Source organism: Ranitomeya variabilis, chromosome 2 (assembly GCF_051348905.1).
Source record: "Ranitomeya variabilis isolate aRanVar5 chromosome 2, aRanVar5.hap1, whole genome shotgun sequence".
Taxonomy (NCBI): Eukaryota; Metazoa; Chordata; class Amphibia; order Anura; family Dendrobatidae; genus Ranitomeya; species Ranitomeya variabilis.
The window spans coordinates 643,990,779-644,016,072 of NC_135233.1; the positions used below are offsets into that span (position 1 = coordinate 643,990,779).

The 25,294-nt window shown below is 43.5% G+C and overlaps 1 protein-coding gene across 2 annotated transcripts in view; it reads left to right on the forward strand.

The window, feature by feature from the left end:
* Nucleotides 1-7,976: 7,976 nt before the first annotated feature.
* The window catches only part of LOC143807520 (uncharacterized), a 62,058-nt gene continuing 44,740 nt past the window's right edge, over nt 7,977-25,294 (forward strand). For both annotated transcript variants that reach the window (XM_077289141.1, XM_077289142.1), the window contains exon 1: nt 7,977-8,247. The gene's annotated coding sequence lies outside the window, so the exon portion shown is untranslated. The remainder of the gene's footprint in view (nt 8,248-25,294) is intronic.

A 25,294-nucleotide genomic window follows, 5' to 3' on the forward strand; every position in this document is an offset into this window, starting at 1 on the left:
CCAGCTGTAAACTACAGGAGAATGATACGCAGCGGGCGCAGGCTCAGTAACTAGCCGTGATGTCGCTGAGTCTGTACTCGTCGCCAGCATGAACTCCTGTGACCTCAGGACCGTGGGAGAATGCAAGTGATGAGGTCATTGACAGAGCTTGAACGGCCGTGACCTCATCACTTGCATTCTCCCACGGTCCTGAGGTCACAGAAGTTCATGCCGGCATGCAAACACAGACTCCTTGACGTCACCGTTAGTTGCTGAGCTTGTGCCCACTGAGTATCATTCATTCTCGTCGACCGAGCAGTTAAGCAAAACACAGGGGAACAGCACTTACGTAGCGCTATTTCCCCGGCGGCCGTCCGTGTGGTACTGTGGCAACTATGTGCCGCATGTCGTACGGACATGGATATCTCCGGTACCGAGTTTTCTGGGACCATAAATATCAGGACGTGTGAAACCAGCCTCATGCAACCGAGACTGGAAGCTGAGGACGATACTAGATTGCGCCTCAGACCACACTTGAGAACATTGCTAGATTGTACCTGCCGTACCTCAGATCACACATAAGGATATTACTAGATTGTACCGGCTGTGCCTCAGACCACACATGATGACATTACTAGATTGCACCTGCCGTGCCTCAGACATGTGAGGAGATAGCTAGATTGTGCCTCAGACCACACTTGAGAACATTACTAGATTGTACCTGCCGTGCATCAGACCACACGTGATGACATTCCTATATTATGCCTGCCATGCCTCAGACAAAGCGCCACAGAAAGCAGAGCAGAAAGTTGGTCATTGTATTTTAAGCCACTACCTGTGGGGGATACTTACTGCAGATACAGGGGATGTGGTGAGTACATTCTTCATATAAAGATCTGTTTGGCCTTGTACTGTATAGTGATGTTTAAAAGTTCCCCCCGCCCCCTGATTTTTTTTTAACTCTTGTACCATACTTACCGTATATACTCGAGTATAGGCCGACCCCCCTCTAATTTTGCCACTAAAAACTGGGAAAACTTATTGACTAGAGTATAAGTCTAGGGTGGAAAATGCAGAAGCTACCGGTAAGTTTTAAAAATAAAAATAGATACCAATAAAAGTAAAATTAATTGAGATAACAGTAGGTTAAGTGTTTCTGAATATCCATATTGAATCAGGAGCCCCATAAAATGCTCCATACAGTTCATGATGGGCCCCATAAGATGCTCCATAGAGACATTTGCCCAATATAATGCTGCACAAATGTTGATTATGGCCCCATAAGATGCTCCATTAAGATATTTGCCCCATATAGTGCTGCACAAACGTTGAATATCGCCCGATAAGATGCTCCATAGAGTTATTTGCCCCATATAATGCTCCACAAATGCTGATTATGGTCCCATAAGATGCTCCATAGAGATATTTTCCCCATATGCTGTTGCTGCGATAAAAAAAAAAAAAAATGACATACCTCTGGTTGCTCAGGCCCCCAGCACTTGCAATACTCACCGGTCCTCGTTCCGGCGCCGCTGTGTCTTCCGTGTCCTCTGCACTTAAGTTCAGGCAGAGGGCGCGGACTAACCACGTCATCGCGCCCTCTGACATGAGCGTCACTGCTGAGGACGCTGAAGGAGCGACGCCCAGAACGAGGAAAGGTGAATATCGCGCAGTGCTCCCCCTCCCCATTATACTCACCTGCTCCTGGTGCGGTCTCTGCATCTCCGGTCTCTGACAGCTTCTTCCAGCGTTGATCGGTCACCTTTACCGCTCATTAGAGTAATGAATACGCGGCTCCACCCCTATGGGAGTGGAGTCGGGTCCAAATTCATTACTGTAATGAGCGGTACCATGTGATCGCTCAACGCTGGAAAAAGCTGTCAGCGCCTGGAGACCATCGGAGATGCAGGAACCGCGCCAGGAGCAGGTGAGTATGTCATAGCCGCCGCTCCCCCTCCCCTGTCCCCCTGGGACAGACTCGAGTATAAGCCGAGAGGGGCACTTTCAGCCTAAAAAAATGGGCTGAAAATCTCAGCTTATACTCGAGTATATACGGTAAATGTTTCAGAGCAACAAACAAATTAAATTGACAAAGATAACAAGTAAACACGACATAACATTTTTAAATGAAGGTCTTTATTATTAATGGGGAAAAAAATACAGGGCCCTGTATGAAAGTGATTGCTCCCTACTTTGTTTTAATTGTGGTTTGTCACATCTTTGAAAAGCGGAGTTCAGTTTCCCTAGCCACACCCAGGCCTGATTACTGCCACACCTCTTAATCAAAAAATCACTTAAATAAGACCTGTGACAAAATGAAGTAGACAAAAAGATCCTCTAAGGCTATGTGCACACGTTCAGGATATCTTGCAGAAATTTCCTGAGCAAAACCGGACATTTTCTGCAAGAAATCCGCATGAGTTTTTCTCGTGTTTTTAATGCGTTTTTTTACGGAGGTTCCCAATGCAATAATATAGTGGGAAATAATTAATGAACATGCTGCGTTTTTTACCGCGATGCTTTTTTTCGCGGAAAAAAACGCATCATGTGCACAAAAATTGCGGAATGCATTATAAATGATGGAATGCATAATGTATGCGTTTTTTTTGCGTTTTCATAGCGAAAAAAACGCAAAAAATCTGCAACGTGTGCACACAGCCTTAAGCTACACATCATGCTGCGATCCGAAGAAATTCATGAACAAATGAGAAGCAAAGTAATTGAGATCTACCAGTCTGGAAAAGGTTCTAAAGCCGTTTCTAAAGCTTCGGGACTTCCGGGAACCACAGTGAGAGCCATTATCCACAAATGGAGAAAACATGGAACAGTGGTGAACCTTCCCAGGAGTAGTCTGGTCATTAAAGTGAAAAAAATGCTGGTGAATGAAGAGGATAAAGAAATTGACTTTTTTTTTTGTTGAATTTATTTTTTATTTTATATGAAAAAAACTAATATTTTCTTCAAGTGTACAATACAGGAACATAGAGATATAGGTACACAGAGATACACTGCTATGTACAATGTATCATCTGCTTCTGAACTCACAACCTACAATACAGCGCACTAATAACAAACGTTACAATCTTTTTCCAGTGTGGGCTGTGGATCGCTGATAGAGCCGTTACCTGTGGGCATTATTTTTATTGATTTTAATACGCTTTGAATAAAGTTATTACTCTATTTCTATTTTTTAATGGTGACACAGAATTTTTTTTCTCTCTCTCTATATACTCCATTCCGATATCATCATTGATATACAGTACAGAGAAAAAGTTTGGACACATCTTCTCATTTAAAGATTTTTCTGTATTTTCATGACTATGAAAATTGTACATTCACACTGAAGGCATCAAAACTCTAAATTAACACATGTGGAATTATATACTTAACAAACAAGTGTGAAAAACTGAAATTTTGTCTTATATTCTAGGTTCTTCAAAGTAGCCACCTTTTGCTTTGATGACTGCTTTGCACACTCTTGGCATTCTCTTGATGAGCTTCAAGAGGTAGTCACTGGGAATGGTTTTCACTTCACAGGTGTGCCCTGTCAGGTTTAATAAGTGGGACTTCTTGCCTTATAAATGGTGTTGGGACCATCAGTTGTGTTGAGCAGAAGTCTGGTGGATACACAGCTGATAGTCCTACTGAATAGACTGTTAGAATTTGTATTATGGCAAGAAAAAAGCAGCTAAGTAAAAAAAAAGGAGTGGCCATCATTACTTTAAGAAGTGAAGGTCAGTCAGTCCGAAAAATTGGGAAAACTTTGAAAGGGTCCCCAAGTGCAGTGGCAAAAACCATCAAGCGCTACAAATAAACTGGCTCACATGAGGACCGCCCCAGGAAAGGAAGACCAAGAGTCACCTCTGCTTCTGAGGATAAGATTATCCGAGTCACCAGCCTCAGAAATCGCAGGTTAACAGCAGCTCAGATTAGAGACCAGGTCAATGCCACACAGAGTTCTAGCAGCAGACACATCTCTACAACTGTTAAGAGGAGACTTTGTGCAGCAGGCCTTCATGGTAAAATAGCTGCTAGGAAACCACTGCTATGGATAAGCAACAAGCAGAAGAGACTTGTTTGGGCTAAAGAACACAAGGAATGGACATTAGACCAGTGGAAATCTGTGCTTGGGTCTGATGAGTCCAAATTTGAGATCTTTGGTTTCAACCACCGTGCCTTTGTGTGATGCAGAAAAGGTGAACGGATGGACTCTACATGCCTGATTCCCACCGTGAAACATGGAGGAGGAGGAGTGATGGTGTGGGGGTGCTTTGCTGGTGACACTGTTGGGGATTTATTCAAAATTGAAGGCATACTGAACCAGCATGGCTACCAAAAGCATCTTGCAGCAGCATGGTATTCCATCCGGTTTGCGTTTAGTTGGACCATCATTTATTTTTCAACAGGACAATGACCCCAAACACACCTCCAGGCTGTGTAAGGGCTATTTGACCAAGGAGAGTGATGGGGTGCTACGCCAGATGACCTGGCCTCCACAGTCCCCAGACCTGATCCCAATCGAAATGGTTTGGGGTGACCTGGACCGCAAAGTGGCAAAAGGGCCAACAAGTGCTAAGCATCTCTGGGAACTCCTTCAAGATTGCTGGAAGACCATTCCCGGAGACTACCTCTTGAAGCTCATTAAGAGAATGTCAAGAGTGTGCAAAGCAGTCATCAAATCAAAAGGTGTCTACTTTGAAGAACCTAGAATATAAGATATAAATTCAGTTGCTTCACACTTTTTTGTTAAGTATATAATTCCACATGTGTTAATTCATAGTTTTGATGCCTTCAGTGTAAATGTACAATTTTCATAGTCATGAAAATACAGAAAAATCTTTAAATGAGAAGGTGTGTCCAAACTTTTGGTCTGTACTGTACACCTAACAGGGGCCTATACATTCTGATTAGTGATGAACGAATATACTCGTTGCTCGGGTGGTCTCCGAGTATTTGTTAGTGTTTGGAGATTTAGTTTTCATCACGGCAGCTGAATGATTTACAGCTATTAGCCAGCTTGAATACATGTGGGGATTCCCTAGCAACCAGGCAACCCCCACATGTACTCAGGCTGGCTAATAGCTGTAAATCATTCAGCTGAGGTGATGAAAACTAAATCTCCAAACACTAACAAATACTCGGAGACCACCCGAGCGCACTCGGGGAAAACCCGAGCAACGAGTATACTCGCTCATCACTAATTCTGATATCATCACTAATATATACCTGACAGGAGCCCATACATTCTGATATCATCACTGATATATACCTGAAAGGGGCCTGTACATTCTGATGACATCATAAATATATACCTGTCAGGGGCACATACAGTCTGTGTCTACAATAATATATTCCTGACAGGAGCCCATACAGTCTGTATCTACAATAATATATACCTGACAGGAGCCCGTACAGTCTATACAATACTATATACCTGACAGGAGCCCATACAGTCTATATCTACAATAATATATTCCTGACAGGAGCCCATACAGTTTATATCTACAATAATATATACCTGACAGGGGCCCATACAGTCTATATCTACAATAATATATTCCTGACAGTCCATACAGTCTGTATCTACAATACTATATACCTGACAGGAGCCCATACAGTCTATATCTACAATAATATATACCTGACAGGAGCCCGTACAGTCTATATCTACAATAATATATACCTGACAGGAGCCCATACAGTCTGTATCTACAATAATATATACCTGACAGGAGCCTGTACAGTCTATATCTACAATAATATATACCTGACAGGAGTCTGTACAGTCTATATCTACAATAATATATACCTGACAGGAGCCCGTACAGTCTGTATCTACAATAATATATACCTGACAGGAGCCCATACAGTCTATATCTACAATAATATATACCTGACAGGAATCTGTACAGTCTGTATCTACAATAATATATACCTGACAGGAGCCTGTACAGTCTGTATCTACAATAATATATACCTGACAGGAGCCCGTACAGTCTGTATCTACAATAATATATACCTGACAGGAGCCCGTACAGTCTATATCTACAATAATATATACCTGACAGGAGTCCGTACAGTCTGTATCTACAATAATATATACCTGACAGGAGTCCGTACAGTCTATATCTACAATAATATATACCTGACAGGAGTCCGTACAGTCTGTATCTACAATAATATATACCTGACAGGAGCCCATACAGTATATATCTACAATAATATATACCTGACAGGAGTCCGTACAGTCTGTATCTACAATAATATATACCTGACAGGAGCCCATACAGTCTATATCTACAATAATATATACCTGACAGGGGCCCATACAGTCTGTATCTACAATAATATATACCTGACAGGGGCCCATACAGTCTGTATCTACAATTATATATACCTGACAGGAGCCCATACAGTCTGTATCTACAATAATATATACCTGACAGGAGCCCGTACAGTCTGTATCTACAATAATATATACCTGACAGGAGCCCGTACAGTCTATATCTACAATAATATATACCTGACAGGAGCCCGTACAGTCTGTATCTACAATAATATATACCTGACAGGAGCCCATACAGTATATATCTACAATAATATATACCTGACAGGAGCCCGTACAGTCTGTATCTACAATAATATATACCTGACAGGAGCCCGTACAGTCTATATCTACAATAATATATACCTGACAGGAGCCCATACAGTCTGTATCTACAATAATATATACCTGACAGGAGTCCGTACAGTCTATATCTACAGTAATATATACCTGACAGGAGCCCATACAGTCTATATCTACAATAATATATACCTGACAGGAGTCCGTATAGTCTGTATCTACAATAATATATACCTGACAGGAGCCCATACAGTCTATATCTACAATAATATATACCTGACAGGAGCCCGTACAGTCTGTATCTACAATAATATATACCTGACAGGAGCCCGTACAGTCTGTATCTACAATAATATATATCTGACAGGAGCCCATAGTCTATATCTACAATAATATATACCTGACAGGAGCCCGTACAGTCTATATCTACAATAATATATACCTGACAGGAGCCCATACAGTCTATATCTACAATAATATATACCTGACAGGAGCCCGTACAGTCTGTATCTACAATAATATATACCTGACAGGAGCCCATACAGTCTATATCTACAATAATATATACCTGACAGGAGTCCGTACAGTCTGTATCTACAATAATATATACCTGACAGGGGCCCATACAGTCTGTATCTACAATAATATATACCTGACAGGAGCCCATACAGTCTATATCTACAATAATATATACCTGACAGGAGCCCGTACAGTCTGTATCTACAATAATATATACCTGACAGGAACCCGTACAGTCTGTATCTACAATAATATATACCTGACAGGAGCCCGTACAGTCTATATCTACAATAATATATACCTGACAGGAGCCCGTACAGTCTATATCTACAATAATATATACCTGACAGGAGCCCGTACAGTCTATATCTACAATAATATATACCTGACAGGAGCCCGTACAGTCTGTATATACAATAATATATACCTGACAGGAGCCCGTACAGTCTATATCTACAATAATATATACCTGAGAGGAGCCCATACAGTCTATATCTACAATAATATATACCTGGAAGGAGCCCATAGTCTAGTGCTTTCACTAGTGAGCCGGCTAGACTGTATGGGCTGGAGTCAGGACCTGGCAGGAGCCCATATATTCTACTGGCTAATTTATACCTTGAGGAAGCACATACATTCTAGTGTTATGTATGGGCTGCAGCCAGGGCCAGGCAGCAGCCCATAAAGTCTGCTATCTTCAAGAATATATACCTGGAAGGAGCCCATACAGTCCAGCATCTTCAGTACTGAGCCGGCTACACTGTATGGGCTGCAGTCAGGACCTGGCAGGAGCCCATACAGTCTAGGCTCAACGGAACCGTCGCGTGAAGCAGGGAGATGACACCGTTGGCCGCTAGCAATGACGTCAGAGGGAGAAAGGCAGCGGCTTGGGCCGTGCATGTGCGCGCTAGTCCAGGGCTTCCCTGTGCCTGGGAGGAGCACGGCGCCGTCCTCACACGCCACCGTGTATCATGGCCACTCACAATGTCACCGCTTGTGTGGAGAGCGAGCGCCGAGAGATGCGTCCGAGCCAGCCCCTTCAGCCATGACCCGGAGAACCCGTGACTGCCGGGGGCGGGGTCACATGGCTGAGTGGCTAGTTGTGAGAGGATCACCAGTACGAGGTATGAGGGAAAACAAAATGGAGTAAAAGATTTGGAGGTGGGGGTGATGCTAACATGAGACTGCCGGGGCAGGCGAGGGCGAGCGCTGGGCGTCACAGCAGCTTGGCACTAGTGGGAAGTTTCCTTGGGGAAGTTTGGCTGGCAGATGTGTCCGGTTATGTGGGCATAGTTGTAGGAAACGTGAGCCATGTCCGCCTCACTGCCCACAATGGTGTGTGGGAAGTTTGAGGGCGCGGGGCTGGACCTCTGCCCATCACATAGTGCACGGCAAGGGGACAGACCTTCCTCAGTGCATGTCCCTTCCAGCTGGTGAGGGTGCAGGCCCTGGTGCAGTGGTCACTACATCCTGGCCATAGCGGAGGAACAAGTGATACCAGGGTGAGGGTCCAGAAGAACTGCTTGGTCCCCCTTTGTATCTGGTCAGGGTGCAGTGGTCACTAGATCCTGGCCATTGCAGAGGGACGAGTGATACCAGGGTGAGGGGCCATAAGAGCCACTTGGTCCCCTTTGTATTTGGCCAGGGTGCAGGGCCTGGTGCAGTGGTCACTAGATCCTGGCCATAACAGAGGGACGAGTGATACCAGGGTGAGGGGCCATGGGAGCCGCTTGGTTACCCTTTGTTTCTGGTCAGCGTGCAGGGCCTGGTGCAGTGGTCACTAGATCCTGGCCATAGCGGAGGAACAAGTGATACCAGGGTGAGGGGCCATAAGAGCTGCTTGGTCACTCTTTGTATTTGGCCATGGTGCAGGCCCTGGTGCAGTGGTCACTAGATCCTGGCCATAGCAGAGGGACGAGTGATACCAGGGTGAGGGGCCATAAGAGCTGCTTGGTCACTCTTTGTATTTGGCCATGGTGCAGGCCCTGGTGCAGTGGTCACTAGATCCTTGCCATAGCAGAGGGACGAGTGATACCAGGGTGAGGGGCTATGGGAGCCGCTTGGTTACCCTTTGTATCTGGTCAGCGTGCAGTGCCAGGCCCTGGTGCAGTGGTCACTAGATCCTTGCCATAACAGAGGGACGAGTGATACCAGGGTGAGGGGCTATGGGAGCCTCTTGGCCCCCCTTTGTAGCTGGTCAGGGTGCAGTGCCAGGACCTGGTGGTGGGCTGACTGCATCCGGGCCATAGCAGAGGGACAACTGGTTCCAGGGTGAGGGGTCATAAGCACCCTTTCCAGCTGTCACTGGGAGCAATGGGAGGTGGTCATACCCAGGGGCCATCAGATGCTGTGCTTCGAATACTTCTAGAATAGGTGGATCTGCCTTTCAGCCACTTTCCTCCTGTCCACACTGGACTGTTCCCTATTGCATTTCAATGCAGATTTGCAGTAAATTTCTTCCTTTGCAGAGTAAAATCCAGAGGTGAAATCTGCAGGCATGTCCTGTTCTGCAGCAGATCCTCTCCATAGCTTGTCGCTGAGATCTGGAGCATTCACACAAAGATTTTCTTGCAGAAATTTCTACCACTGTCCACTTTATCTTCTAAGAATTTGCAGAAATTCATGTTGCCAGCAAAACTATAATTTGGACAAGTGCAGAACTTTCTCCGTGTTGCAGTCTTCCTTGGATTTTCGGCTTATGAATGCTTGTAGGAACATCCACTGTGTGTGGAGATCCACGAACAGTCCTGGAAGGCAGATCATCATATGCAAGTCCATTGAGCTCAGAGACTGTTTCCTTTTGGAAGGGCTTTTTGTCCTATATGCTGTTTGTACGCTATAGTGCTTTTCATTTATTTTATGTTAGGAAATGTAATTACAAAGCATTTCTCAGATTTTCTGTGGTGCGAGCTGTGCCTGTCTGGTGCATACATTGATGGAAAGCAAACAAGACTCCCCAATGCATGATACAGGCCAATTCAATACGTACATTTGGTAGCTGGATTTGTTCACTATTAGGCTATGTTTCCACGGGGCGTAATGGCTGCGCTTTGGATGCAGCGGATAACTCTCCACCCAAAGCGCCACCCCTCTTTGTACGCTTGGTGATTCCGCATGTGTTCTTTGAACACATGCTGAATCACCGCATCCTATCCATAGACTGGGTTATTTATCTTGCCGAGACAGAGCGTCTCCACAAGATAGACATACTGCCGGATGCGACCGTGCGCACATAGTGGAGACAGGATTTCATAAAGTCCCAACCACTATGCTGTAACATCTGGACGCTGCGGCTGTACGCAGCGGACAATCCGCAGCAAATTCTGATGTAATACGCCACGTGGAAACATACCCTTAGGGTTTGTGCACATGACTGATTTTCTCGGACAAGTGCTAGCTATGGATTTCATGTATAGAGAATAGCTCTTGTACCTATCATATTCTATGGGGCTCTGCTCAAGTCCAATTTTTTTTCTTCCTCGTACTGCGTGATTCCAGGAAAAAATCAATGACGTCCTATTTTGACTCAAGTGTAAGTCCATGGCTTCATGAAAAAAATCAGACTTTAGTTGACATCCGAGTGTACTTCAATTTTCATGAACTGACAGAATGGAGAAGGTGGAGAAACTTTTTTTTTTTTTTCCTCTCCATATCCGAGAAAAACTGATGCCACGCTGACCAGAGCCTGATTCAGAATATTCACACCGTTTTTCTCGATTGTAGAGAAAAATTGTGTAAAAATAGCAGCATGTGTGGTGTCCTGTGTCAACCTGACCATATGAGCTATTCTTTTGTGAAGTGGGGGAAGGGATGGCCTAACAGCAAATCATTATAAAGGACTGGATTCCTATCTCTTGCCTCCCATCAATGCAGTAATTAGATCAATAGTAAAGATGAATGTCTATGTGGCAGCACTTACAATAATGAGGATTTGTTGATTACAATAAAACAATGTGTGACAATAGTAATCTGCCTGTTTTAAAGCAATAATAATTTCCAACCAGAAATAGCTGCATGAATATATGTGTCAGAATATGTTGTTGCTTTTTTTCTTCATAAATATAGAGGGATAGTTCAATACTTTTTTATTGGCCAAATGGAAAGAAAGATAAAGAAACCCAGAACCCTGCCCTCCCTCGATTCTATTTTTTTTCTCCATTTTGCATTGCGTTGCTCCATTGCAGAGATTTTTACATTTTTTGCTTTCGGAGAGCAATAGGTGAAATCTCCATTTGTAGTCCAACTAAGCCTATCTTCAGAGTTCTTTTTGGGAGAAGCACTTCCACTCCTCCCTCACAGATACTGCCAATCACAGCGCAGCTTCTTAGACTGCCAGATCAGCTGATGAGCTGTGATTGGCAGTTTGTGGGAGGAAAAGGTGAAAGTGCTTCTCCCAACGATAACTCTGACGAAACAAGCTGTCTCCCAAGCTTATGATCTAAATCAGACGTGGGCAATTAATTTTCCTTAGGGGCTGCATGAGAAGCCATGAATGTTGTGGAGGGCCAAACCAGTAGACTGAAATTAATTCTGCTCAGCAATAATATTAACATATTATTTAATATTCACTTAATACTGATCAGACCCCCTGCGTGTACCGTAGGAGCCCTGTGCTCGCTGATCCCCTGCGTGTACCGTAGGAGCCCCGTGCGCGCGGATCCCCTGCGTGTACCGTAGGAGCCCCGTGCTCGCAGACCCCCTGCGTGTACCGTAGGAGCCCCGTGCTCGCAGACCCCCTGCGTGTACCGTAGGAGCCTCCATATATGCATGCAATTATCCCATACACATAAAAAAAAACCCTCACCTTTTCCCCCGGCACTCTGCTCCCGTCTCCTGTGCACTGAGTCTTAGCACCAACACGATGAAATGATGTTGCGTCTGCTGTCTTCACGTACTGATTAGTGGAAGATGGAGCTGGGGGCCCCGTCTTCCACCAATGTATTCACCACTGTCTATATCCTGAGGATGCAGATAGCGGCGGCAGCTAGACCTCGGACAAGAAATGGTGCGTGCTGCCCTTTGGTCCACTGTTTGATCCCTTTGGCTGTCTCACGCCACAGGCCAGATTGGAATAGCCAGAGGGCCAAATGTAGCCTGCGGGCCACAGTTTGCCTCAGGTCTGATCTAGATTATTCCAACATGCATACAAATTCAGATTAAACCTACAGAAACTGTTATGGGGTCGGCAAATGTTAAAACAAACAAACAAAAAAGCTAATTCTCCCCTCATTGCTCACCTTCTGCTTCCTCTCCTGTCCCTTTCTTTCTGTATCCACGCTCCACATCTCCGGCTTCTTCACCATGGGCCAAGACTTCCACCTGCATCCAGGACTCGGAGGTCGCTGCATACCTTTTGATGTAGAGACTTTACAACATGCAGTGACCTCCAAAGACTGAAAGCAACCATTAGTCCTGGCCTTTAGTGAAGAGACCAGAGATTCGGCATGTGACCGTGGTGAGATAAATAATGAAGTATAAGTGGTTTGTTTAATGTTTGTAACCAGTGGCGTAACCTGAAGCTTGTGGACCCCAATGTAGAGTCTCCAACAGTTCCCCCAACAAATACATGTTCTTAAAGCGAACCCACTGGCAGGATTGTTCTCTGTAAACTACAGTGTCAGGTTGGCACCATTATACTGATTAAAATTATGCCTGAGTTGATGAAATCCGTGTTGTAGTTGTTTAACCTCTTAACGACCGTTGATACGCCTTGTAACAGCGGCAGTTAAGAGTACTTATTCCTCAGTGTCACTTTTTAACGACGTTGAGAAATAAGTGTATAGCGCCCCCCAGCGTCAGAATATCACTGGGGTCTCGACTATCGAGACTCCGGAGAATGTGCTTCGGGTCGGTTTTTATCAGTAATCGAATAACAGCGATCACAAAAAAAAGGTCAGATTTTCCATTAATTTCTCTTTTTTAATATGATCTAGCATGCCAGAGGAGAGAGAAATGGGGACCCTGAGCCACCCCGATACCTTTGCCATTCCCGGACCCTCTTGCTCCGTCCCTCAGCCGTCCGTGTAATCTTCCTGGAAGAAAATGGCAGACACATGCGCAGAGCGCCAGCCAAGATTTGCTGACTGGTACCTGGCAACAATAGGAGATTTTTTCCTATTGGTTCATTTTGATCACTGTGATAAACCCTACCACAGTGATTAAAAAAAAGAACATCAAATCCCCCTTTGTCAACGTTGCCCTTAGATAAAAATATTGAAATAAAAAATTGTAATTTTTTTCCATTCTATGCAGTTAGGGTTGGTGTTGGAGCTAGGACTGGGGTTAAGGGTTGGGGTTAGGGCAGTGTTAGGGTTGGAGTTAGAATTGATGGTTTCCACTGTTTAGGTACATCAGGGGTCTCCAAATGTGACATGGTTCCCGCCATCGATTCCAGCCAATTTTACGTTCAAAAAGTCAATTGGTGCTTCTTCCCTTCCAAGCTCTGCCATGCGCCCAAACAGTGGATTTCCCCCCATACGGGGTAACGGCATACTCGGGATAAATTGCACAACTAATTTTGTTGTTCATTTTATCCTGATACCCTTGTGAAAATAAAAAAGTTTGGTTCTAAATTACATTTTTGGTGAAAAAATTAAATGTTCATTTTTTTCTTTCACATTGCTTTAGTTCTCGTGAAGTATCTGAAGGGTTAGTAAGTTTTTAGAATGGTGTCTCTTTTGGGTATTTTCTGTCATATTGACCCCCCCCCATAGTCACTTCATATGTGAGATGGTCCCTAAAAAAAAAAATGGTTTTATAAATTTTGTTGGAAAAATTAGAAATCGCAGGTCAACTTTTAACCCTTATAACTTCCTAACAAAAAAAATTATGTTTGCAAAATTGTGCTGATGGAAAGTAGACATGTGGGAAATTTTATTTATTAACCCCTCTGTGTGAGGTGCATTTGTCTTCAGAGCAATACTATGCAACAGCTGACACCCCGCAGCAACGCCCATGATCAGCCCCGATCGTGGGCATTTATCCCCTCTGATGCCGCTGATGACAGCGGCATGGGTCATTCCATATCAAGTGATCCAAATATGAATTTTTTTTTGACCTGACGTCTTTAGATTTTTTTTTATGAAGTACAACTTTAGTTAATTACAAATTAAAAGTTTTGAATTTTTTTCTTCATCAGTTAATTTTTTACAGACTTGAATTACAGAATTTTTGGCCTGATGTGGCTTTACTTTTTATATCATATCTCGGGCTAGAATTAAGATAAAGAGGTGGGAGAGGCATCATTTTTCTCAGAACGGTACCGGCTTTCACAAGGCTATGTTTCTTTATATTTTGTTTGGGAGTAATAAAATTCAAAATTTTGATGCGCAATTGTGAAAAAAAGGTATGTTTTAAAATTGTGAAAAAACGTGTGTTACTTGTGTTCTTGTTTATATGTGTACAAGGAAATTTATTTATTTATTTATTTATTTATTTATTTATTTTAAGCCTTGAATCATCTGATTTTATGTTTGTGTGAGTTTCTTCCTTCTTTCTTTTCAAATTACAACTTATTGAATTCAACATTTATATGCAACAATAAACAAAAAAACAAATACCGAAGTGCGAGAATAAATACATCTTAATTATCATAACACAACTTTCTCATAATTTTCTTCCTGAATGCATTGAACAAACCAAAAGAAAAAAGGTGATCATATCCCCAGGTGTGGTTTTCTAAATGCAGTCTCATCCTAATTGTTAAAAACAAGATTAAAAGAACCAATATTTTTACCACCTATTTATACATGTAACAATTTTTTTTCTATTATATCACTAAGCATGTCATTTATGAAGTGTTTAAGAAGAATAGTACAGTAGTTAAATCCTTGTTCTATAAAATATGAACTAATCAAACAATAGTAGGTTTTTAAACTGGCCTTTTATCATCAATTTGCCCCTTCTAGTAGGTGAAATGTCATCTTGTCCATAAGCGCTTACTAGCAATGGCCGTTTCCTTTTGTGTCAGAGTATGTACGGCCTGTCATGGTGTTCGGCTCCACCTGAGTTCATATCTGATTTTTGTTAACTTGTAAAATGTCTGGTTTTCTTGGATGCACAAAGGACGGCGCTGGACCAGAAGGTGCAAAAAAAGTCACTTCTTCATTTTCACAATCTGGAGAGTACAGTAGCCGCCACCAGCGCCAATCGTATTCACAGGTCAAATCACCAGTTATGTCATCCATTGCCAATATTGTGCCGCCTTCTACCATTTCATGGACTTCATTGTCTTTGCTGAATGAAAAAACCCTTGTTTTTATTTCTGTTTCACAACATGGAATGAAAGTGTGGTATAGCTGAGTCCCTTTGATGGGTTCTGCTTCCTGTAACCGATGTTTTAACAAACTCTCCTGCTCTTCGTAGTCCTGGTTTGTACAATACATGAACTGGACTGTTAATATTTTTCTCACTCCATTTGAAAAGTTGCCTGGGTGTTAAGATTTGGTCTGAATATGGCCTCTGGAGGCCCGAGCTGCTGGCCTATCATCTGCTCTGCATTCACTGTCTACCCCTGGACATTCTCAGGTTGAGCCCTAACAAAGCTTTTCGGTACAGATGTGGCTAGGAGCATAGCAGGCACATGTGCAGTTTTTGGCATTTTTAAATTAAACTTTTTTTTGGAAATGGTTTTTAAAATTTTGCATGGATATTAACCCCTTCCCGACCTTTGACGCATACGCTGCGTCATGAAAGTCTGTGCCTTCCCGACCTATGACGCAGCGTATGCGTCATGGAGGGATCGCGTCCCTGCAGATCGGGTGAAGGGGTTAACTCCCATTTTACCCGATCTGCAGAGACAGGGGGAGTGGTGCTTCAGCCCAGGGGGGGTGGCTTCACCCCCCCGTGGCTACGATCGCTCTGATTGGCTGTTGAAAGTGAAACTGCCAATCAGAGCGATTTGTAATATTTCACCTAAAAAACTGGTGAAATATTACAATCCAGCCATGGCCGATGCTGCAATAACATCGGCCATGGCTGGAAAACCTAATATGTCCCCCCCCCACACCCACCGATCGCCCCCCCAGTGCTCCGTTATGGGGTCCGCTCCCCTCCGTCCGCCTGCCGGCTCCCCCGTCCTCCTGCCCGCTCCCTCCTTGTTTGAATAAACCCCCCCTGTGGTCCGATCACCCCCCCTGTGCTCCAATCCACCCCCCCACCACCCCTTCATACTTACCGATCCTCCCGGTGTCCGTACGTCTCCTCGCTGGGCGCCGCCATCTTGGAAAATGGCAGGCGCATGCTCAGTGCGCCCGCCGAATCTGCCAGCCGGCAGATTCCTTACAAGTACATTTTGATCACTGTGGTAGGTTCTATCACAGCGATCAAAATAAAAAAAATAATAAATACCCCCCCCCCCCTTTATCACCCCCATAGGTAGGGACAATAATAAAATAAAGAAAATATATATATATTTTTTTTTCGTTTTCCACTAGGGTTAGGGTTAGAACTAGGGGTAGGGGTAGGGTTAGGTTTATGGCATGTGCGGATTTGGCCGCGGATCCGCAGCGGATTTGGCTGCGGATCCGCAGCGGATTTGGCTGCGGATCCGCAGCGGATTTGGCTGCGGATCCGCAGCGGATTGGCCGCTGCGAATTCGTTGCAGTTTTCCATCAGGTTTACAGTACCATGTACACCTATGGAAAACCAAATCCACTGTGCCCATGGTGCGGAAAATTCCGTGCAGAAACGCTGCGTTGTATTTTCTGCAGCATGTCAATTTTTTGTGCGGATTCCGCAGCGTTTTACACCTGTTCCTCAACAGGAATCCGCAGGTGAAATCCGCACAAAAAAACACTGGAAATCTGCTGTAAATCTGCAGGTAAAACGCAGTGCCTTTTAGATTTTAAAAAAATCGTGCGGAAAAATCTCACACGAATCCGCAACGTGGGCACATAGCCTTAGGGTTAGGGTTGGAATTAGAGTTAGGGTACCGTCTCACAGTGGCACTTTGATCGCTACGACGGTACGATCCGTGACGTTCCAGCGATATCCATACGATATCGCTGTGTCTGACACGCAGCAGCGATCAGGGACCCTGCTGAGAATCGTACGTCGTAGCAGATCGTTTGGAACTTTCTTTCGTCGCTGGATCTCCTGCTGTCATCGCTGGATCGTTGTGACAGCGATCCAGCGATGCGTTCGCTTGTAACCAGGGTAAACATCGGGTTACTAAGCGCAGGGCCGCGCTTAGTAACCCGATGTTTACCGTGGTTACCAGCGTAAAAGTAAAAAAAAAACGTACATACTCACATTTCGGTGTCCTTCAGGTCCCTTGCCGTCTGCTTCCCGCTCTGACTGTCTGCCAGCCAGAAAGTGAGAGCACAGCACAGCAGTGACAGCACCGCTGCGCTCTGCTCTCACTGTACGGCGGCACTCAGTCAGAGCGGGAAGCAGACGGCAAGGGACCTGAAGGACACCGAAATGTGAGTATGTACGGTTTTTTTTTTTTACTTTTACGCTGGTAACCACGGTAAACATCGGGTTACTAAGCGCGGCCCTGCGCTTACTAACCCGATGTTTACCCTGGTTACCCGGGACCTTGGCATCGTTGGTCGCTGGAGAGCGGTCTGTGTGACAGCTCCCCAGCGACCACACAACGACTTTCCAACGATCACGGCCAGGTCGTATCGCTGGTCGTGATCGTTGGTAAATCGTTATGTGAGACGGTACCCTTAGGGTTGGAATTAGGGCTAGGGTTGGAAATAGGGTTAAGATTAGGCTTGTGGTTAGGGTTAAGGATAGGGTTAGGGTTGTGTTGGGGTTACAGTTGTGGGTAGGGTTGGGATTAGGGTTAGGATTAGGGTTAGGGTTGGATTTAGGGTTACGGGTGTGTTGGGGTTAGGGTTGTGGTTAGGGGTGTGTTGGGGTTAGGGTTGTGATTAGGGTTATGGCTACAGTTGGGATTAGGGTTAGGGGTGTGTTGGGGTTAGTGTTGAAGTTAGAATTGAGGGGTTTCCACTGTTTAGGCACATCAGGGGTCTCCAAACGCAACATGGCGCCACCATTGATTCCAGCCAATCTTGCGTTCAAAAAGTCAAATGGTGCGCCCTCCCTTCCAAGCCCCGACGTGCGCCCAAACAGTGGTTTACCCCCACATATGGGATACCAGCGTACTCAGGACAAACTGGGCAACAACTATTGGGGTCCAATTTCTCCTGTTACCCTTGCAAAAATAAAAAATTACTTGCTAGAACATAATTTTTGAGGAAAGAACAATTATTTTTTATTTTCATGGCTCTACGTTATAAACTTATGTGAAGCACTTGGGGGTTGAAAGTGCTCACCACACATCTAGATAAGATCCTTTTGGGGTCTATTTTCCAAAATGGGGTCACTTATGGGGTGTTTCTACTGGTTAGGCACATCAGGGGCTCTGCAAATGCAACGTGACGCCCGCAGACCATTCCATCAAAGTCTGCATTTCAAATGTCACTACTCCCTTCCAAGCCCTGACGTGCGCCCAAACAGTGGTTTACCCCCACATATGGGGTACCAGCATACTCACAACAAACTGGGCAACAAATATTGGGGTCCAATTTCTCCTGCTACCCTTGTGAAAAAAAAATTGCTTGCTAAAACATCTTTTTTGAGGACAGAAAAATGATTTTTAATTTTCACGGCTCTGCGTTGTAAACGTCTGTGAAGCACTTGGGGGTTGAACGTGCTCACCACACATCTAGATAAGTTCTTTGGGGGGGTCTAGTTTCCAATATGGGGTCACTTAGGGGGGGTTTCTACTGTTTAGGCACATCAGGGGCTCTGCAAATGCAACGTGATGCCCGCAGACCATTCCATCAAAGTCTGCATTTCAAATGTCACTACTTCCCTTCCGAGCCCTGACGTGCGCCCAAACAGTGGTTTACCCCCACATATGAGGTATCAGCGTACTCACAGCAAACTGGGCAACAAATATTGGGGTCCAATTTCTCCTGTTACCCTTGTGAAAATAAACAATTGCTTGCTAAAACATCTTTTTTGAGGAAAGAAAAATGATTTTTTATTTTCACGGCTCTGCGTTGTAAACTTCTGTGAAGCACTTGGGGGTTGAACGTGCTCACCACACATCTAGATAAGTTCCTTGGGGGGTCTAGTTTCCAAAATGGGGTCACTTGTGGGGGGTTTCTACTGTTTAGGCACATCAGGGGCTCTGCAAACGTGACATGATTCCCGCAGACCATTCCATCAAAGTCTGCATTCCAAATCGTCACTACTTCCCTTCCGAGCCCCGGCATGTGCCCAAACAGTGGTTTACCCCCACATATGGGGTATCAGCGTACTCAGGAGAAACTGCACAACAACTTTTGGGGTCCAATTTCTCCTGTTACCCTTGGGAAAATAAAAAATTGTGGGTTAAAAAATCATTTTTGAGGAAAGAAAAATATTTTTTTATTTTCATGGCTCTGCGTTATAAACTTCTGTGAAGCACCTGGGGGTTTTAAGTGCTCACTATGCGTCTAGATTAGTTTCTTGGGGGGTCTAGTTTCCAAAATGGGGTCAATTGTAGGGGAGCTCCAATGTTTAGGCACACAGGGGCTCTCCAAACGCGACATGGTGTCCACTAACGATTGGAGCTAATTTTCCATTCAAAAAGTCAAATGGCGCGCCTTCCCTTCCGAGCCTTGCCGTGCACCCAAACAGTGGTTTACCCCCACATATGAGGTATCGGCGTACTCAGGAGAAATTGCCCAACAAATTTTAGGATCCATTTTATCCTGTTGCCCATGTGAAAATGAAAAAATTGAGGCTAAACGAAATTTTGTGTGAAAAAAAAGTACTTTTTTATTTTTACGGCTCAATTTGTGAAGCACCTGAGGGTTTAAAGTGCTCACTATGCATCTAGATAAGTTCCTTGGGGGGGGTCTAGTTTCCAAAATGGGGTCACTTGTGGGGGAGCTCCAATGTTTAGGCACACGGGGGCTCTCCAAACGCGACATGGTGTCCGCTAAAGATTGGAGCCAATTTTTCATTCAAAAAGTCAAATGGCGCTCCTTCCCTTCCGAGCCCTGCCGTGCGCCCAAACAGTGGTTTACCCCCACATATGAGGTATCAGCGTACTCAGGACAAATTGGACAACAACATTCGTGGTCCAGTTTCTCCTTTTACCCTTGGGAAAATAAAAAAATTGTTGCGAAAAGATCATTTTTGTGACTAAAAAGTTAAATGTTAATTTTTCCCCTCCATGTTGCTTCTGCTGCTGTGAAACACCTGAAGGGTTAATAAACTTCTTGAATGTGGTTTTGAGCACCTTGAGGGGTGCAGTTTTTGGAATGGTGTCACTTTTGGGTATTTTCAGCCATATAGAACCCTCAAACTGACTTCAAATGTGAGGTGGTCCCTAAAAAAAATGGTTTTGTAAATTTTGTTGTAAAAATGAGAAATCACTGGTCAAATTTTAACCCTTATAACTTCCTAGCAAAAAAAAAATTTGTTTCCAAAATTGTGCTGATGTAAAGTAGACATGTGGGAAATGTTATTTATTAACTATTTTGTGTCACATAACTCTCTGGTTTAACAGAATAAAAATTCAAAATGTGAAAATTGCAAAATTTTCAAATTTTTCGCCAAATTTCCGTTTTTTTCACAAATAAACTCAGAAATTATCGACCTAAATTTACCACTAACATGAAGCCCAATATGTCACGAAAAAACAATCTCAGAACCGCAAGGATGCGTTGAAGCGTTCCTGAGTTATTACCTCATAAAGGGACACTGGTCAGAATTGCAAAAAATGGCAAGGTCATTAAGGCCAAAATAGGCTGGGTCATGAAGGGGTTAACAAAGATACTCTTGTGACATATCTGGTGAAAGCCTGTACAGTTCTGAGTAGAATGGTGTTTATTTTGTTTCTCTATCCTTTTTCTAGCCTGAGTTATGAGGAGAAATGTAAAGGCAGGCAACACCGAAATTCGCACTTTTTCCGAACTTTGAAAATCAATAAAAAAATATTCTAGAATTTTTTTTATTCACATTTTGCATTCTCTGACACACTATTTCCAAATAACAAAATCTCAAAATAATTAAAAATATAGAGGTAAAAATCATTGGTTCACTTGACACGGAATGACCCGCATAGAGAAACATCGCGCAGGGGGTTCCCTGCTTTCTTCCCTCAGAACAACGCGATGTGATCACGTTGTTCTGATGGTCTCCATGGAGATTCCTGGCAGCAAGATGGCCGCGGGGTCCTGGAGGGTCCTTCAGGGAGGTGGCTTGTGAGCGCCTGCTGAGAGCAGGCCCCGGCATGCCTACTTCCCTGCCTGTCAGATCCTGATCTGACACTCTGCTGTGTAAAGTGTCAGATCAGCCATCTGCTGTAATATAGTAATGTCCCGAGATGGGACAATGTAAAAAGTTTCAAAAAAATTATAATCTGTAAAAATATATTTTTTTAAAATCCCCAAATAAAGAAAACATTTTTTTTTACCAATAAATACAATTATTTATGTAAATAAAAAAACAATAAAAGTGCACATATTTGGTATCGCCGCGTCCATCACGACCCACTCTATAAAACTGTCCCACTAGTTAACCCCTTCAGTGAACACCATAAAAAAGGCAAAAAACAATGCTTTATCATACCGCTAAACAAAAAGTGCAATAAACGTGATCAAAAAGACAGATGTGAATAAAAATAGTACCTCTGAAAACGTCATCTTGTCCTGCAAAAAAACAAGCTGCCATACAGCGCCATCAGCAGAAAATAAAAAAGTTATAGCTCTCAGCATAAAGAGAAGCAAAAAATTATTTTTTTATATAATGGTTATTGAGTAAAAGCACCAAAACACAAAAAAATATATAAATGAGGTATCTCTGTAATTGTACTGACCCAATCAAATAAAACTGTCATCAATTTTACGACACACGGAACGGTATATAAAAAAAAAAAGATCAATTCCTGAATTATTGTTTTTTGTTCATTCTGTCTCCCAGGAATCGGAATAGAAAGCTATCAAAAAATGTCATGTGCCTGAAAATGGTACCAATAAAAACGTCAGTTTGTCCCGCAAAAAACGAGCCCTCACATGACTCTGTCGGCTGAAATATGAAAAAAATTATAGCTCTCACAATATGGTAATGCAAAAAATAGTTTTCGCAATATAAATCTGGTATCGCACCAACCCGAAGAATAAAGTTGCCTACTCACAGATGCCGCATGAGGAACCGCATAAAAAATAAAACCAATTCTTCACACATCGCAGTAAGGCTCGGCACACATTTATCCTGCGCTCTGCACTGAGTGCTTACATCGGGGTTTCCGTGTAAATCTCTGAAATACAGACAGAACCTCTGGGTGACGATTCTCTATAATGAGGCAGATGGAGGCACTGTGGCCGCCATAGGACCTGTGATTCGGCGGTGTCCATCTTTTTAGGATTGCATAAAAGTACCGTTTTGTGCACTTCTGATAAAAAGGAAACCGTGGAACTGAGGACAGATGGAGTCCAGAGTAACTCTGTTGCCTCACTATAGTGAATGGATCCCACTGGGGTTTCATCTGAATCACGTCACTTGGAGATTTAGATGGAAACCGCAAAGAAAGTGGTCAACGTAGAACTCCGGTGAAATGTGATCCCAAACATTATGTAAAATTTTCCCAATAAAAGCTTCTACTCAATCCGCAAAGAAAGCAAGTCCCTCTCAGATCTGTCATCTGTTAATGGAAATACGATACTTGCGGCACAAAGGCTCTGGAAAAGCGAAATGTCTCACCCACCAAAAGAAATTCAGCAAATTATTTGCTCCCAAATCCCTCCCTCCCTTCTGAGCCCCCAGTGTGCCTAAACAATATTTAGCACTTACATGTTTGGCATTTCTGTAGTGATGAGAGCCCTCCTAATTTACGGGTGCGTCTCTCCAGAAGCATGAGCTGGTCATAATGTACTGGTCACTACAGTGGTCGTTTGTAATTTTCACTCAGCATCATCCACTGCTGCTTGTTTCTGGAAAATACCCATGGAGTCAAAATCGTCACTACATCTGTAGATAAATTCCCAAAGGGTTATAATTTCCAAAATGGGGTCACTTGAGGGGGAATTCTGCTTTTCTAGCACTTTATATGAAATCCACAAACTATTCTAGGAAAATCTGCGTTCCAGGAGGCAAATAGTGCTCCGTCCCTACCAAGTCTCTCCGTATGGCAAAATAGTACTGTACAGCTACATATGGGGTATTTCTACATTCAGCAGAAATTGTTGGACACATTCTGGTGCCATTTGTACCCATTTCCCAGTGTGAAAATGTAAAACTTGGGGCTAACGCACAATCTTGGTGGTAAAAATGTAAATTATTTTTTCTTCACTTCCCAATTGTTTAAAAGTTTGTGACACACCTGTGGTGTCAGTATAATCACTGCAACCCTAGATGAATTCATTGAGAGGTCTAATTAGTAAAATGGGGTCACTTATGTGGAGTTCTGCTGTGTTGGCACCTCAGGGGCTCTGCCAGTGTAACATTGCACACTCAAACAAGTGCAGCAAAATCCGCACTGTAATATGGTGCTACTTCCCTTCTGAGCTTTGCACTGTGCCTCAAAAGTAGTTTTCGATCACATATGGGGTATTGGTGAACTCAGGACGAATTGCTCATCAAACTTTGGGGCCCATTTTCTTATTTTGCCCTTGTGAAAATACAAAATTTGTAGCTAAAAAAGATTTTTGTGGGAAATTTTTATTTTTTTTTTTATTTTCGCGGCTTAACATTATAAACTTCTGTGAAGCACCTGGGGGTTCAAGGTGCTCAATACACATCTAGATAAGTTTCCAAAGGGGTCTAATTTCCAAAATGGTGTCACGTTGGAGGTTTCCCCTGTTTAGGCACGTCAGGGGCTCTTCAAATGTGACATGGCAACCGCTAATTATTCCAGCATATTTTACATTCAAGAAGTGAAATGGCGCTCCTTCCCTTCCGAGCCCTGCCGTGTGTAAAAAACACTAGATTTCCCCCTATTTCACATATGGGGTATCGGCATGCTCAGGAGAAATTGCACAACAAAATGGTTCATTTTCTCTTGTTATCCTTGTGAAAGTAAAAAAAAAATAGGTCTAAAGGGAAAATTTGGGAAAGAAAAGTAAATGTTTATTTTTTCCTTTCACATTCCAAAAATTCCTGTGAAGCGCCTGAAGGCTTAGGCCCCTTTCACACATCAGTTTTTTGCCATCAGTCACAATCCGTTGGCTCGACGGATCCGTTGCAGATTGTGAAAAACTGATGCGACTGATCTGTTTTTTTTTGACGGATCTGACTAGCGGATCTTGCTAATTGGATCGGAGCATGCTCAGTTAAAAAACTGAATCCGTCACCGGATTCCGTCATTTGACGGATCCGGCACCATAGACTTCCATTCTAGCAAACGACGGACGGCGATGGATCCGTCACTGTCTGTTTTTTCGACGTACAGAAAAAACTTTACTTTGTCCTTTGTCTCCGGCCGCCGGACAAACAATTTTCAACGGATTCGGCAAACGATAGATGAAACGTGAGGCCATCCGTCGATAATTCAAGTCTATGAGAAAAAAAAACGGATCCTGTGGCATCAGTCGCCGGATCCGTTTATTTCAAAATTCGACAGATTGCGACTGATGGCAAAAAACTTATGTGTGAAAGGGGCCTTAATAAACTTCTTGAATGTGGTTTTGAGTACCTTGAGGGGTGCAGTTTTTAGAATGTTGTCATTTTTGGGTATTTTCTGTCATATAGACCCCTTAGTCACTTCAGGTGTGAGGTGGTCCCTAAAAAATGGTTTTGCAAATTTTGTTGTAAAAATGAGACCCTTAGTCACTTCAGGTGTGAGGTGGTCCCTAAAAAATGGTTTTGCAAATTTTGTTGTAAAAATGAGAAATCGCTGATGGGGAGGGAAGATTCAGTGGCACTCATTGTAGAATATTTGCAAAAGAAATCCTACTTGTGGCAGTATATATCCCACCACCCTATAATAATTCCATAATGAAGGAGATTGCGTCGATTATAGACAAAGTACCTGGGGTCCATGTGTTATGCATGGAAGATTTTAATAATATTATACACCCATACTGGGATAGATTCAGATCAGGCACAGCTGCCGAGGGCACCCCCATAACCAAGTTTGGGGAGCTCCTGTTAGTTATCATTGACTAATACATGGCGTCTCAAATATCCCAAAATACAACAGTTCTCCTGCTACTCTAAATCACA